Raw genomic sequence first — 15,571 nt, 5'->3', positions numbered from 1 at the left:
TACAGTGATGTGCACACTTGAAGAAGTTCACCCAGCTGGGCACAGCTCTGGGCATTCATTCTACCATGTGCAAATTATCCAGACATAAAAGAGAATAAAACCCTGTCATTTGCAGCGACGTGTGTGGAACTGGAGGTAATTGTGTAAGTGAAACAAGCCAAGCACAGAAAGACACATTTTAAAACTTTTAATTAAATGAAAGACTGTGAGAACATTTCTGCAGCTAAGAATCTGCCAATGGTCTGGTCTCTTCCAAGGTAAAATCTTGCGTCCTTACCATGGCCCCATGCTGCACACTCCAAGCACAGGCTTCCCTGTCCAACTCATCGATAGACTCTACAGCCACACAGGCCCAGGGCACAGTTTGACCGTGCTGTTCTAATGACCAAGAATGCTGCCCTCCAAATAGCCACATCACTCCCTTCCTCATTTCTTCAGATGTCTGTCCTGAAGTCATCTTATTAGGGAACTGTTTGGTGCCTGAGTATTAAAACAGCACACAGTAGGTGCCCCCTGAATCTCTGATGAATGCTTGAACATGGTTCCTGGGTGGACACAGTCCCCCTGATGCATGCAGGTCACTGAGGGATGCAGTCTCCTGGGAAGACAAGTGCTCCTGGGTGGACAGGGCCTCCCAGCCCTCAGGCTCACACAGCACAGTGGGTTCTGCACCTGCACCCATCCCTGTCACCACCCTCATCTGCTTCTCCTGGGTACCCAGCCTTCTCCACCAGGCAACCTGGGAAGAGCGGGGCAGGCACTGCTCACCCAAATTCTGATCCCTCTATGAGTGGGGGCTCATTATTTTGTAGACATAGAGATCCAGCAGGATTTCATTGAATCTGAACAAGCAGGAAATTTCCTAGGACAAGCAGCCTTTTTCTGTCATTTGTGTAGGCTGGTTGGCCACCCACGCCAGCTCTTTAACTGTGCTCTGGGCTTGATGACCTGGCCAGGGTGTGAGGCCTGGACCCTGGTGGCTTGCAGCAGACTCCACTGCTAACCCTGGCGTACACAGACACTGTGGGAAGGAAGCGAGTGGACTTCCTGGTAAAATAAGATGGAAAGAGCTAGAAGGCTTTCTTTAGAAGTGACAAATTAAGCTCCTCCTGGAAGCCAGATTGGAAAACACTCAAGAGACATGAAGTGATTTATTTCTCATGTCTTTGGGATTTAGTTTTATTTCAGTTTTAAAAAGGTGCCTCGGGAATTTTTAACTGAAACGATTTAACTGAAAGGAATGGATTTCTTTCTTAAGTACCGTGCAGATCTCAGAACCAGGGTGCAGAGTGCCTGGTAAATCCCACATGAGAAGGCTGCTGTCACTCTCGGCAAGCATACTTTAATTTTTAGGACTGAATTCATTTTGACAGTTGGCTTCACTGTCTTTGATATTTTTATGAAAATCAGTATTTCAATTCCTTTTTAAGAACCATTTTAAGGTTAAAGGCCAGGAGACCTTACTTTGGTGAATGAAGTTAACGGTGTTGCTGATTTCAGTAAGTAGCTTTTTAGGCTGTCTAGAAAGATGATCGGGCTCAGTGAGAAGATTGACTTGCAAGTGAACTCTGGCTTTCTGCAGCATGACGTTTTATTCCAACGGGTTCCCACCTGCACTGAGGCAATAGTAGAGACAGTGTTGCTTACACATCAGGGGGAATGGCAGAGAGTGGGGCTGAGTAGATATGAATATAGCCACTGAATTCATTTATTTCTCTTTAAAATCAACTTATATGTTTTTTAAAAATTCATCTGACACTTTGAAATGAAATTATATATTTTCTAAAAGTCCCCCCCACTGGACTATCATTTTGGTCCTCTCTGGTCCCGCCCTACAGCCCAGCCCCGCTGACCTCCTGTTGTATACATGAGCCAGAGGTGGCCTCCATGTCCTGGCCCCTAGGCTGGTGGACCCATTCACTGCAGACCCATTTGCTGGAAGTCTGCCCGCCCCAAACTCAAGTTTTTACATATCCAGCTGTTTTAAACATAGGCCAATTATAAGCAGAGTTTTCGCCACGGAGAGCCTGCCAGCTTTGCGTCCAGCATGAAACCTCCCCAGCATCCACTGCCCACTGGTAAGATAGAGCCTTGTGTCTATAAAGCCCCGAGATGCTGCTGCCCTCAGAGCTCTGACCCCGAGACCCCACTTCTGAGTGACATCACCTGGACACGTGTCTCAGTCTAGGCTCTCTGGTGAAACAGAACCAATAGGAGATGTAGGTCCTGTGTGTAGTCATGTGCCACATAATGACTTTGAAGTCAATGATGGACTGCATATTCCATGGTGGTCCCATAAGGTTACAGTGGAGCTGAAAAATTCCTATCACCAAATGACATTGTAGCTGTCATGTATTTGCAGGGATGCTGCAAATAAATCTACTGTGCTGCCATTTGTATAAAAGTCTAGCACATACAACTATGTACAGTACATAATACTTGATAACAAATGACTATGTAATGGGTTTATGTATTTACTATGCTATACTTTTTATCATCATTTTAGAGTACATGCCTTCTATATATATACATATGTATACATATATACATATATACATATATATACATATATACATACACATATATACATATATACACATATATACGTATATATATACATATATACGTATATACATATATACGTATATATATACATATATACGTATATACATATATACGTATATATATACATATATACACATATATATACACATATATATACATATATATACACACATATATATACACATATATATACACACATATATATATATATATATATATATTTTTTTTTTTTTTGAGACAGAGCCTTGCTCTGTCACCCAGGCTGGAGCGCAGTGGCACGATCTCGGCTCACTGCAAGCGCCGCCTCCTGGGTTCACGCCATTCTCCTGCCTCAGCCTTGCAAGTAGCTGGGACTACAGGCGCTCGTCACCAAGCATGGCTAATTTTTTGTATTTTTAGTAGAGATGGGGTTTCACCATGTTAGCCAGGATGTTCTCAATCTCCTGACCTCGTGATCCGCCCGCCTCAGCCTCCCAAAATGCTGGGATTACAGGCGTGAGCCACCGCGCGGCCCTACTTATATATTTTTTTAAAGTTAATGTAAAATGGCCTCAGGCAGGTCCTTCAGGAAGTGTTCCAGAAGAAGACATTGTTATCATAAGAGATGGCGGCTCCATGCATGTCACTGTCCCTGAAGACCTACCAGTGGGACAGGATGTGGAGGTGGAGACACTGATACAGATGATCCTGACCCTGTGTGGGCCTAGGCTAAGAAAAAATGTTTAATTTTTTTAAAAAAAAGATTATAGAATAAGGATATAAAGAAAGAAAATATTTTTGTGCTGTTGTACATATGTTTGTATTTTAGTCTAAGTGTTAGTAACACTTTGTAATACAAGAGTCAAAAAGTTTTAAAAATTTATAAAATAAAGTAAGCTAAGTTTAATGTATTGTTGAGAAAGAAAAAAATTAGTGTAGCCTAAGTGTACAGTGTTTCTAAAGTCTACAGTAGTGTACCGTAATGTCCTGGCCTTCACATTCACTCACCACTCACTCATTGACTCATCCAGGGTAACTCCCAGTCCTGTAAGCTCCATTCATGGTAAGTGCCCTGTGCAGGTGTACCATTTTTTATTTTTTATACCATATTTTTACTGTACTTTTTTATTTTTAGACATGTTTAGATGCACAAATACTTACCATTATGTTACAGTTGCCTACAGTATTCAGTACAGTTATATGCTGTGCAGGTTTGTAGCCTAGGAGCAGTAGGCTGTACACAGAGCCTAGGTGTGTAGTAGTCTATGCCATCTAGGTTTGTGTAAGTGCCTTGGTGATGTTCGTTTGCACAATGATGAAATCGCCTAGTGATGCATTTCTCAGTAGGTATTTCCATTGTTAAGTGGCACATGAATGTGCAATATGCACACATATCCATACATGTTTGTGTGTGAGTGTGCATGTACATGTATATTACAGAGAGAGTGGGGGAGAGAGACAGACCTATTATAAGGAATTGACCCATGAGGTTATGGAAGCTGAGAAGTCTCACGACCTGCAGTCAGCATGCTGGAGAACTGGGAGAGCTGGGGGTGTAAGTTCCAGCTGAGTCCAAGGCCAGCTCGATGACAGTCAGGCAGAGAGAGTGAGTTTCCTCTTATTTAGCCTTTTGTTTTACTCAGCCCTTCCGTGGATTAGATGAGGCCCATCCATGTTGGGGAGGGCAATGTGCGTTGCCCAGTTTACAAATCAAAATTAAATGTTCATCTCATCCAGAAATACCCTCACAGATAAACCTCGAGTAATGTCTGAGCAAATGTCTTGTCTAGGTAAGCTCCTGCTCTGAGGATGTGCCCCTTCCCCATGTATCCGCTGCAGACCACTCCAAGCTCTCCCAGTTAAGCTTGTGCATGCCGCTGCCTGCTTGTGGTCTCATCTCTTTTCCTTGTTAAGCCACCAAATCTCTCAAACCCCCAACACCTCTATGCAGATGGTGGTTTTGTAAGCCTCTGAGCCTTTCTATGTTCTATGCCCCATACTGCCCTCCCTCTTCCTCTCCCGGGAAGCTTCCACTCCTCGCTCAAAAATAGCAGGATGTGTCAGCCCTTGTGCAGACCCCCTGGCTCCTCTGCAATACCTCTCAGTCATCCCAGTCCATGACAGTTGTTCCCATGTCTGTCTTACCTCTTACTCTGTCAGCCTCTTAAGAAGCACATACGCATCTTTATTCATATCCATGCTATCAGCACCCAAGGATGCCTGCACGTACTGGGAGCCTCGTGGGGGTATGCTCAGTGAATCCATGGCCACGAGCCAGCCAGCCTTCCCTAAGGCACAGCATGGAGCACTTCCTTTTCTGTAGCTATAGGCTGTTCAGTTTAGCTATTTCTTCAGCTGCCATGAAAACGCTTTTACCATATATTTGCATCATTGTTTAGATTAATTGTATTCTGAGTACAGAGAACCCAAGCATCTGGAAATACTTAAGAATTCACTTTGTTTATAAGATATGGAGTGTGTGAAACCCAAAAGTAGAATTTCTCAGGCTGTAAGTACATATTCTTTTATCTATTCATACAACAATAAGATAATTTCGTCTGTGGAATAAGTCAACAATGAGTTAATGCCTGCTATGTATGTATGTGTGTGTGTAAGGTATTTCCATCAAGTGATGAATGATGATATATGTGTGTTTAATTTATTATTGTGTATGTGTATATACACATACACCAAATTACACTATGCACATACTATATACATACACACATATACAATAATAAACACACACATATATAGTCATTCATCACTGAATGACAGAAATACCTTATGAGACATGTGATTGGTGATTTCATCATTGCACAAATATTAGAATTCACTTCCATGAAGTAGATGGCATAGCCTACTACATACCTAGGCTCTAGGCTATAACCTATTGATCGTAAGCTACAAAACTATAGGCAATTGTAACACAGTGGTGAGTATTTGTATATCTAAACATAGAAAAGGTATGTGTTGCACTATGAAGTTACAAAAGCTGTGATGTCACTAGGTAATAGGAATTTTTCAGCTCCACTATACTCTTGTGAGAATACCATTGTATGTGGTCTGTCATTGACGGAATTGTCATATAGCACATGATGGTGTGTGTATGTATGTGTGTGTATAATTATAACTTGCTCTTCTTTCACTCAGTTGATATATATATAACCAAATTGAAAGGTTTTTTCCCCAAAATTATTATCCTTTTATCATAAGAATATACTAATTATATTTTACATTACCATGAGATTGATAGTTTCAATACTAATCTTACAGAGTAACACAAAATAGTTATCATTCAGTACTAAAACTGAATGATTTACTTTTCTACATTATTTAGCCAATTGTTTGAAATAGTTGAGTACACAACTTAGTTTAGCTTTTGGATGTCTGCATATTCATTAAAAATAACCAAAAGGAGCCAGTTAGTTACCCAAACAATCACATCCGCCAGGCATTTAGGTAAACTGAGGCCCTGAGGATATTAGTATAAATTCATTGAAAAAATGCAAACAAAATGAGAAAATACAGGTGGGCATGGTAGCTCACACCTGTAATCCCAGCATTTTGGGAGGCCGAGGTAGGCAGATCCCTTGAGCCCAGGAGTTGGAGACTAGCCTAGGCAACATGGCAAAACCCCATCTCTACAGAAAAAAAAAAAAAAAAAACAAGCCCAGGACAGTGGAGCACCTGTAGTCCCAGCTACTCAGGAGGCTAAGGTGGGAGGATTGCTTGAACCTGGGAGGCAGAGGTTGCAGTGAGCCAAGATCATGTCACTACACGCCAGCCTGTGTGACAGAGTGAGACCCTGTCTCAAAAAAAAAAAAAACCCAGAAAAACAAAATGAGAAAATAAAAGTCACTCCTGATCCTACTCTTTAAAGAGAATCCCAAGGATATTTTGATATCTCTTCTTTCAGTTCTCCATACACATATCCATATACACACGTGTGTGTAGATGTAATATGCGTGTATGTATATGTATACATACACAGGATTTGTGGTATACATCTTTTTCAAATGTTTGAGGTAGAAGCAACTAGCTGTTTCCAAAACCCATCCTTCCTTCTGCCTAAGCAGGCTATGAGGCCTCATGTCCCAGTCTCCCTTGCACTTCAGTGTGGCCATGTCACCCACCCCACAGTGGAACAACAGAAAGTGTGACATGTGCCCTTCTAGGCTGGCCCATCATAGGCTGCCTGAGGAGGTGAAGTTTGAGGAGAGTCTGCAGTGAAGCCAAGAGGAAGAGGCCCTCCTCCCGTCTGAGTAGCAATCCCTGCCCTCCAGGCTGCCATAGTCCCTGGAAAAGCAGTCTCGGCTGTGAGGGACTTCCCCTGCCCCTGCTGGCTGAGTGGGCTGCTGCCGCCCAGGCAGCCTTGGAAGCCACGTGTGGAAGATGGTACCTGGATCCCTGGATGAGTGTGTGGAGCGGAACCATCAGAGGCCTGGACTCCACCCTGGACTGCTGTGTGCAGAAAGGAATAGGCCTTTTGTGTTTAAGCTCCTGATGGGAGGCAGGAGGCTCTACTGATTGCCACAGTTTAACCTACCCTGATTCATTATTTCTGTTAAATATTGAGGTGGTACAAAATTAATTTATCAGAATTCATTATGAAAATACCCAGCTTAGAAAGGGTGAGGGGCATGGAATTTGTCATTAACTTTGAAATCCCTTTGTGTTTCTTGCTAACCCATCATGTTGCCTCCCCCTGGGAAACGACCACTCACCTGAAGTTTGTGTTTACCTTTCCCTTGCTTTCCCTTAGCGTGTTGCCATGTGTGTCTGCACCTGTAGTCAATATGTTGCTTAGTATTGCAAGCTTTGGCCTTCAAATAAATGGAGCCAGACTGCATGAATATTTAGGAACTTTCTCCTTTCCTACAACAAGATATTCCTGAGACTCCTCTGTATTGTTGTATGGAATTAAATTGCTTTTTCATTGCCACATAGCATTCCATTGTTTGAATAAACCAAATGTATTTGTTCATTCTACTTTTGATGAACATTTGACTTGTTTCTCTTTTGTGCTGTTATGAACAGGGCTGCTGTATGCATCTTTAGTGGCTCTATGTGCATATGGCAGATGTACGGGCATTTCTGTAGGGATTATACCAACAAGTGGGATTGCTGGATGCCAGGACACAGGGTATTTTAGATAAAAAGGTCAGGGAGAGCCTTTCTGATGAGGTGATAGCTCAGGAGAGACCACAGTGAAGTGAGGGAGAAAGAGTGCAGATATTTTGAGAATGCATAATCCAAGCAGAAGGAACAGTGAGCGTTAGGGCCCTATGGCAGAAAGCCCTGGCCCAGGTCAGAGTGGCTGGAGCCCAAAGAGGGACAGCAGGTGAAGTCGCTTGGTGCCCGGGGCCAGATTGCCAAGGGCCTGGAGGCCATGGGGAAGACTCCGAAGTTATTTGGAAAGTGATTGAAAGTCCCTGGGGTTTCAAAGGAGAGGAACATGATAAGATTTACATTTTCTTTTTTCTTTTTTTTTTTTTTTTGAAATGGAGTCTCAGTCTGTTTCCCAGGCTGGAGTGCAGTGGCACAATCTCAGCTCACTGCAACCTCTCCCCCTGGGTTCAAGCAATTCTCCTGCCTCAGCCTCCCGAGTAGCTGGGATTACAGACGCCTGCCACCACACCCGGCTAATTTTTGTATTTTTTTTTTAGTAGAGACGGGGTTTCACCATCTTGGCCAGGCTGGTCTTGAACTCCTGACCTCGTGATCCACCTGCCTCAGCCTCCCAGAGTGCTGGGATTACAGGCGTGAGCCACCGCGCCCGGCCAAGATTTACATTTTCAAAGGGCCACTCTGGCCGTCCTGTGGAGAACAGGTGACAGGGCACACTGGGGTGGAAGTAAGGAGAGGAACCAGAAGCCTCTGGCAATAATCCAAGCAAGAGATGCAGCCAACCTAGGGTGGCAATGGTAGAGATTTTGATTATGATTAGATCAAGAACGCATATTTTAAGGTGAAGCTGCAAGGACTTGCTGATGTCGGGTGTGAGGGTAAGAACAGAGTCAGGCATGATGCATGGATCTTTGGCTTAGGCTGTGTTAGGCTTGGGATGCTCTTAGATAGCCGAGCGGAGGTGTTGAGTCAGGAGTTGGATGTGCGAGTCAAGAGTTAGCCTGAGGACAAAACTCCAGGAGTCATCAGTATTTAGATGGCACTCACAGCGAGCAGCCCTGGCGGGCAATGCGGGTGGAGAAGAGCAGTGGTCCTGGGGCTGGAGCCCTTCAGCAAGCAGAGGCCAGGAGGAGGAGGAGGACCCAGCAGGGGACACCCAGCTGAGCAGTAGTGGAGAGGGGGCAAGCCAAGGGAATGTGGCATCCCAGATGCCAAGAAGAGCATGGCTAAGGGAGTGGCTAGCTCTGAGTGTTCCTGGGGTTGGCAAAGTGCAGGCCATCAGTGCTAGGGACATGGGTGGTGTAAGGGGAGTGGTGGGAGTCAGGGAATGAGAGGAAAATGAGGAGAGTGGGCCAATCGTGTTGTTTTTAACTTTCAGAGTCTTCAGACTTACACTGCCCCTTAGAGATGAATCTCAACCATCTCTCCTTAACATTGCCAAAACTGGGACTCAAAGAGGAGGCAGAAGTTGCCCAAAGTCACAAGGCAAGCTCACAGCAGGGCTGTGGCCAAAATCTGGCCCCTGACACTCCCCGCTCTTCTGACTCCCACCCCCGAGTGAATGCATGTGGTACCCACAGCCCTGGGGGGCTGCTGTGCAGAAAACCCTCCCCTCAGTCCTTCTAGGACTTGCTATCTAACACACCATAGCCATGTTGTAAATTGATAGGTATGTGAGCTATTCACACTGTATGTATGGAATTTAGACTTTCATTTAAATTCAGGGTTAATTCATTTAAAGAAATTGACTATAAAAGCTGAGGCTAAGCCTCCCACCCACCACATCTGCGCTGTCTGCAGTCTTTATGTTCTGCCTGCATTTCCCTTCTTTGGTCATTCTATCCTGGAGGAAGAAACCGGATAAATGGATTCACTCCTAGAGTAATAGGAAGGGTTAATAGTAATCGTAACTGGCAGGAGCCTTTCTCCATAGGGTGAACCAGCATAGCCTCACCTTCAGAATTCCTGCTGAGGGACCATCCTGACCCTAACTGCCTTTCTTCTATTTTAATGTATACATTTATATTCACATGCATATGTCATTTTGCATGAATGGTATCATAACATATATATCATTTGTTTCTAGAAAAAGTCTTCTTTGTTGCTTGGCTCATCCCAATCCCTCCTTCCTCTCTCTGTTCATGTCATTACAACTCCCGGAAACCCATGTGAGCAAGCTAGTATGTGTTCTTTCATATTTTTCTCCAAGCTCAAATAGTGGTCTATAGACACCTATGTACATATACATCTTTATGTATACACATATATGTATACACATATGAATACAGCCAGGGTTCTTTCTGGAGCACGTAAGAATCTGGAGGTTGCAAGTGAGAAGGATTTTCAGACCACCACTTAGAGGCTTGCGCCCCAGCTGGAAGGGTAGAGGAGTGAAGGGCAGGGGAGCCACAGATAGAAACACATAACTCAAAGGTCAAGCTCTCAACCCTGGGGATGCCGGGTGGGGACGCACTGTGCTGTCACAGCCTACTGCCCCAGAGCACCGAAGCAGCTCACCCGCAGGTATTCTCCTGGGCGCAGCATGACTCACAGGCAGAACCACTGTCACCATCTGGGCTGCTGAGGATGGGATTCCCCAGAGCTGGGCCAGAAGCTGTCTGTTTCTGCTCGCAGCTAACCTCGGTGTTCGAAGACTTCTCCTGCTGCCTTCCACGCCTCGCATGAATGTTTGTCATTTGAGAACCTGGAGCTTGTCTGGAAAGCAGTTCTGGGAAGTGCCATTCCAGGCTGTTCCCAAATTACGCAGAGGAGAATGAAGGGAGGGAAAAGGTTGAGCACAGGCTCTCCAGCACCATCCACCCCTTTTGTCAAATCCTCACCCATCCATATCCTTTGGCCCATATCTAACCAGCAAGCAACAGCAATAACATCGTGCCCTGCTAATTTTACTCTTCTTCATTCCACTGGAAATGTGCATGCATCTCACCAACAAAGGGAGGCGCAATGTCCTCTAAGTCACCAAACCCATCTTGAGTTTTGTTCATTTGCCGTCTAGCTCACTCACAACCCATTTGTGATAAACTATACCTTAAAGACTGAATTAAGAGTTTAATTTCTCCTCATCAATAGGTCCTATGGCATATGACAAGGAAGCAAGAGGGCGCACAGGATTTCTATACTCCACTAGATAAATCACCAAACCAGAGAGAAATAGGCAGGCCGTCATGATCTTGAACACTGCACCTTGCAGACTCCGGCTGATGTGTCTGTGACCCTTTTCCACTGCACCTATTGGGCACCCCTTGTCTACAGCAAGCACCCAGACTTTCATATCCAAAGAGCTCAGCATTAGTTGCTGCTGGTGACATGTTCCTATGTACTTTCTTCAGATTTCTACTGGCAACAATCTTGCGATTCTTTGGATGTGTATGGTATATCCTCCCAGGCTGTCTTTGTAGTTAAGAATCTGATTCCAAAACAAGCTGGGTTTTAAGGTGACGCAGGCATCCCCCTGTAACTTGTCTGCTCAGGCGAGGTCATTAGCAGGTCTTCAGACAAGAAGAAGCTTCTCTCAGTCAAGTGAGCAGAGGCTGCTTTGTTGAGCCCAGGGCGGGTCAGTTGCTGTTGATGTTGGATTTCAAGGCCCTCTGGTTTGTCAAAAACCACTTAAGTGTTCTCAGGATCCCATCCAGCTCCAAAGCCCCAGTCTTGTGATCACTGCCATACTATGTTCTTAGGAGGTCTAGCAAGGCTTTCAATTATACTTGTGTAATTCATCAGTGTGCAGTGTCAGAAAGGTCTGGCTCTTTGGGTCAATGCCTCCATGGCTATAAGAGCTAAGAGTTTCCTTAAAGGAACTGGGAGCTGTGACTCTACAGCTATACCTGGAGCTGAGAATTAAAGCTTCCCTTGTGTTCCTGTTGCTCTCTAGATCAGTCATGAAGGGTCAGCCCACCCTGCTGTCTTTGTGCTCTTTCTTTTCATCAGAGTTGTCAATCTATACCAGCTGTTGATTTGCCTGCACTGACAGAGACCTCATCTCATCTCTGTGCTCTGTTTTCCTGGAACCATTTCCAGTATGAAATTCTGTATCCATCAACATTTGCTTAAGGAGACAGAAGCTGTTCTAGGTATTCCAAGTAGGAAGGGGAACTAGAGGTTTACACAACCAGTGCAACTGCATGAAATCAGAGAAGCGTTGCTAACCATGGGAGGTTCAGCAGGGTTCCCTGGAGGTCATGGACACCTCATGAGTCCCAGGGAGCATCACACAGTCCATTTTCACACTGCTGATAAAGACATATCTGAGACTGGGTAATTTATAAAGAAAAAGAAGTTTAATGGACTCACAGTTCCACATGGCTGGGGAGGCCTCACAATCATGGTGGAAGGCAAAAGTCATGTCTTACATGGCGGCAGGCAAGAGAGAGAATGAGAACCAAGCCGAAGGGGCTTCCCCTGATGAAACCACCAAATCTCATGAGACTTATTCACTACCATGAGAACAGTATGGGGGAAACCACCCCCATGATTCAATTGTCTCCCACTGGCTCCTTCCTACAACATACGGGAATTATGGGAGCTACAATTCAAGATGAGATTTGGGTGGGGACACAGCCAAACCATATCAGCAGCTCTGCCACTACCCTTCTCAGTGGCCTGGATTTACAAAGCAGGTGCTTCACAGGAGCTTCCCTGGCAGCTGCAGCAAATCTCATGTCTGCCTCTGCCATGCATCTGTGCAACTGCATCCATAGAAAAGTGGCCTGGCTTCATCTTCCACCTTGCATGAATGCCTCTTGCTAGAGACTATCACTAGACTACACCAGAAATAGAGTTCTGGGAAAAGTCCTGCAAGCTTCTCTCCTGCAGTGCTGCAGGGATAGAGAAAGGCAGTGGTGGTGCAGAACTGACACTGACCTTGGACAGTAAGGCACAACATGGACCAGGCAAGGACGCTGTTGCTTTATTTTGCCAAACTGGGTTGCGTTGAACACACTTTCCAGCATACTGCTTTTCTCACTCAACAATCCTTCACTGAAATCCCTCAAATCATATGTACATGCAACTTCCTTCTTTTTAATGCTGATTAATACTCCAGATGTGGCTTTCAGTAATTCAGCCCGCCAAGTAGATCATGAACACTTCCTTTTCCCTCCCTTCTCCCTCCAGTTGGTCACCAAGCACTGCAGATTCTGCCCTCATTTCCTCTCAAACCCTCCACTTCTTCATCCTCATCATCCCTCATTGACATTGCTGTGGTATTGATATGGTTTTGCTATGTTACCACCCAAATCTCACCTTGAATTGTAATAATTCCCATGGGTCAAGGGCAGGGCCAGGTGGAGATAATTGAATCATGAGGGCAGTTTTCCCCATACTGTTCTTGTGGTAGTGAATAAGTCTCATGAGATCTGATGGTTATATAAATGAGAGTTCCCCTACATGAGCTCTCTTGCCTGCTGCCATGTAAGACTTGACTTTGCTCCTCATTCACCTTCCACCATGATTGTGAGGCCTCCCCAGCCATGTGTAACTGTGAGCCAATTAAATCTGTTTCCTCTACAAATTACCCAGTCTCTGGTATGTCTTTATTAGCAGCATGAGAACAGACTAATAAATTGGTAGTGGTAGAATGGGGTGGTGCTGTAAAGATACCTGAGAATGTGGAAGCAACTTTGGAACTGGGTAACAGGCAGAGGTTAGAACAGTTTGGAGGGCTTAGAAGAAGACAGGAAAATGTGGGAAAGTTTGGAACTTCCTAGAGACTTGCTGAATGGCTTTGACCAAAATGCTGATAATTATATGGACAATAAAGTTCAGGCTGAGGTGGTCTCAGATAGAGATGAAGAACTTGTTGGGAACTGGAGCGAAGGTGACTCTTGCTATGTTTTAGCAGAGACTGGTAGCTTTTTGCCCGTGCACTAGAGATTTGTGGAAGTTTGAACTTGAGAGAGATGATTTAGGGCATCTGGCCGACGAAATTTCTGAGTAGCAAAGCATTCAAGAGGTGACTTGGGCGCTCTTAAAAGCATTTTGTTTTGTGTATTCACAAACATATGGTTTGGAATAGGAGCTTATGTTGAAAAGGGAAGCAGAGCATAACAGTTTGGAAAATTTGCAGTCTGATAATGCAGTAGAAAAGAAAAACCCATTATCTGGGGGGAAACTCAAGCCAGCTGCAGAAATTTCCATAAGTAATGAGGCATCACATTTTAATTGCCAAGACAATGGGGAAAATGTCTCCAGGCATGTCAGAGGTCTTCACAGCAGCCTCTCCCATCACAGGAGGCCTGGAGGCCTAAGAGGAAAAAATGGTTTCATGGGCCAGGCCCAGGGCCTTGCTGCTTTGTGCAGTCTCAAATCCCAGCCATGGCTAAAAAGGGCCAATGTAGAGCTCAGGCCACTGCTTCAGAGGGTGCAAGTCCCAAGCCTTGGCAGCTTCCACATGGTGTTAAGCCTGCAGGTGCACAGAAGTCAAGAAGTGAGGTTTGGGAACCTCCACCTAGATTTCAGAGGATGTATGGAAATGCATGGGTGTCCATACAAAAGTTTACTGCAGGAGCAGAACCCTCATGGAGAACCTCTGCTAGTGCAGTGTGGAAGGGAAATGTGGGATGGGAGCCCCCACACAGAGTCCCTACTGGGGCACTGCCCAGTGGAGCTGTGAGAAGAGGGCCACCATCCTCCAGACCCCAAAATGATAGATCCACCAACAGCTTGCACTGTGCACCTGGAAAAGCTGTAGACACTCAATGCCAGCCTGTGAAAGCAACTAGGAGGAGGGCTGTACCCTGCAAAGCCACAGGGTGGAGCTGCCCAAGACCATGGGAACCCACCTCTTGCATCAGCATAACCTGGAAGTGGCATGGAGTCAAAGGAGATCATTTTGGAGCTTTAAGATTTGACTGCCCTGCTGGATTTTGAACTTGCATGGGGCCTGTAGCCCCTTCCTTTTGGCCAAGTGTTTACCCATTGCATGTACCCCCATTGTATCTCAGAAGTAACCAACTTGCTATTGATTTTACAGGCTCATAGGTGGAAGGGACTTGCCTTGCTTCAAGACTTTGGACTATGGAGTTTTGAGTTAATGCTAAAATGAGTTAAGACTTTGGGGGACTGTTGGGAAGGGATGATAATTTTTGAAATGTGAGGACATGAAATTTGGGAGGGGCCAGGGGCGGAATGATATGGTTTGGCTGTGTCCTCACCCAAATCTCACCTTGAATTGTAATAATCCTCATGTGTCAAGGGCAGGGTCAGGTAGAGATAGTTGAATCATGGGGACGGTTTCCCCCATACTGTTCTCATGGTAGTAAATAAGTCTCACAAGATCTGATGGTTATATAAATGTGAGTTCTCCTGCACAAGCTCTTGCCTGCCACCATGTAAGACATGACTTTACTCCTCATTCACCTTCCACCATGATTGTCAGGTCTCCCCAGCCATGTGTAACTGTGAGTCAATTAAACCTCTTTCCTTTATAAATTAGACAGCCTTTGGTATGTCTTTACTAGCAGCATGAGAACAGACTAATACAGGTGTCCACCTAACATTCATTTTGCACCAGTATTGCACAAATGCAAATGCAGTCTCTGCTATGCGACCAGAGTAATTTTTCTTAAATGCAAATACTTTATTTTCTAAATTAAAAATCTCATCAAGTTTCACCCCTATTGAAAATGCCTCAGTGACTCATCTTTGCCTTTGAGGTCAAATCTAAACCCCACTGTACAATTCCTGCAGGGAATCTCTCTCCTGGCGTCTCATCCTCCCTGCCGCCCTGCTACCATCATCCTAACCAGACCTCTCCTCTTGCTGCCCTCCACTTCATCCACACTTAATGACCTCAGTACCTTGAATGTACTTGCCCATTCTACTTTCAGGTTTATCCAGACGCAACTTTCTGTCCAGTAACACCCCTCTCCCTGCTCAC

At 44.9% G+C, this 15,571-nt stretch overlaps 1 protein-coding gene across 1 annotated transcript in view; it reads left to right on the top strand.

Moving 5' to 3' along the window:
* OTUD7A (OTU deubiquitinase 7A) overlaps positions 1-15,571 on the top strand; it is a 388,370-nt gene that overhangs the window by 274,908 nt on the left and 97,891 nt on the right. The window lies entirely within an intron of this gene.

The sequence above is a fragment of the Pan paniscus genome, chromosome 16 (assembly GCF_029289425.2).
Source record: "Pan paniscus chromosome 16, NHGRI_mPanPan1-v2.0_pri, whole genome shotgun sequence".
In the NCBI taxonomy this organism is placed as follows: Eukaryota; Metazoa; Chordata; class Mammalia; order Primates; family Hominidae; genus Pan; species Pan paniscus.
Note: the sequence above shows the minus strand (reverse complement) of the source record. Positions and strands in the feature narration are given on the sequence as shown.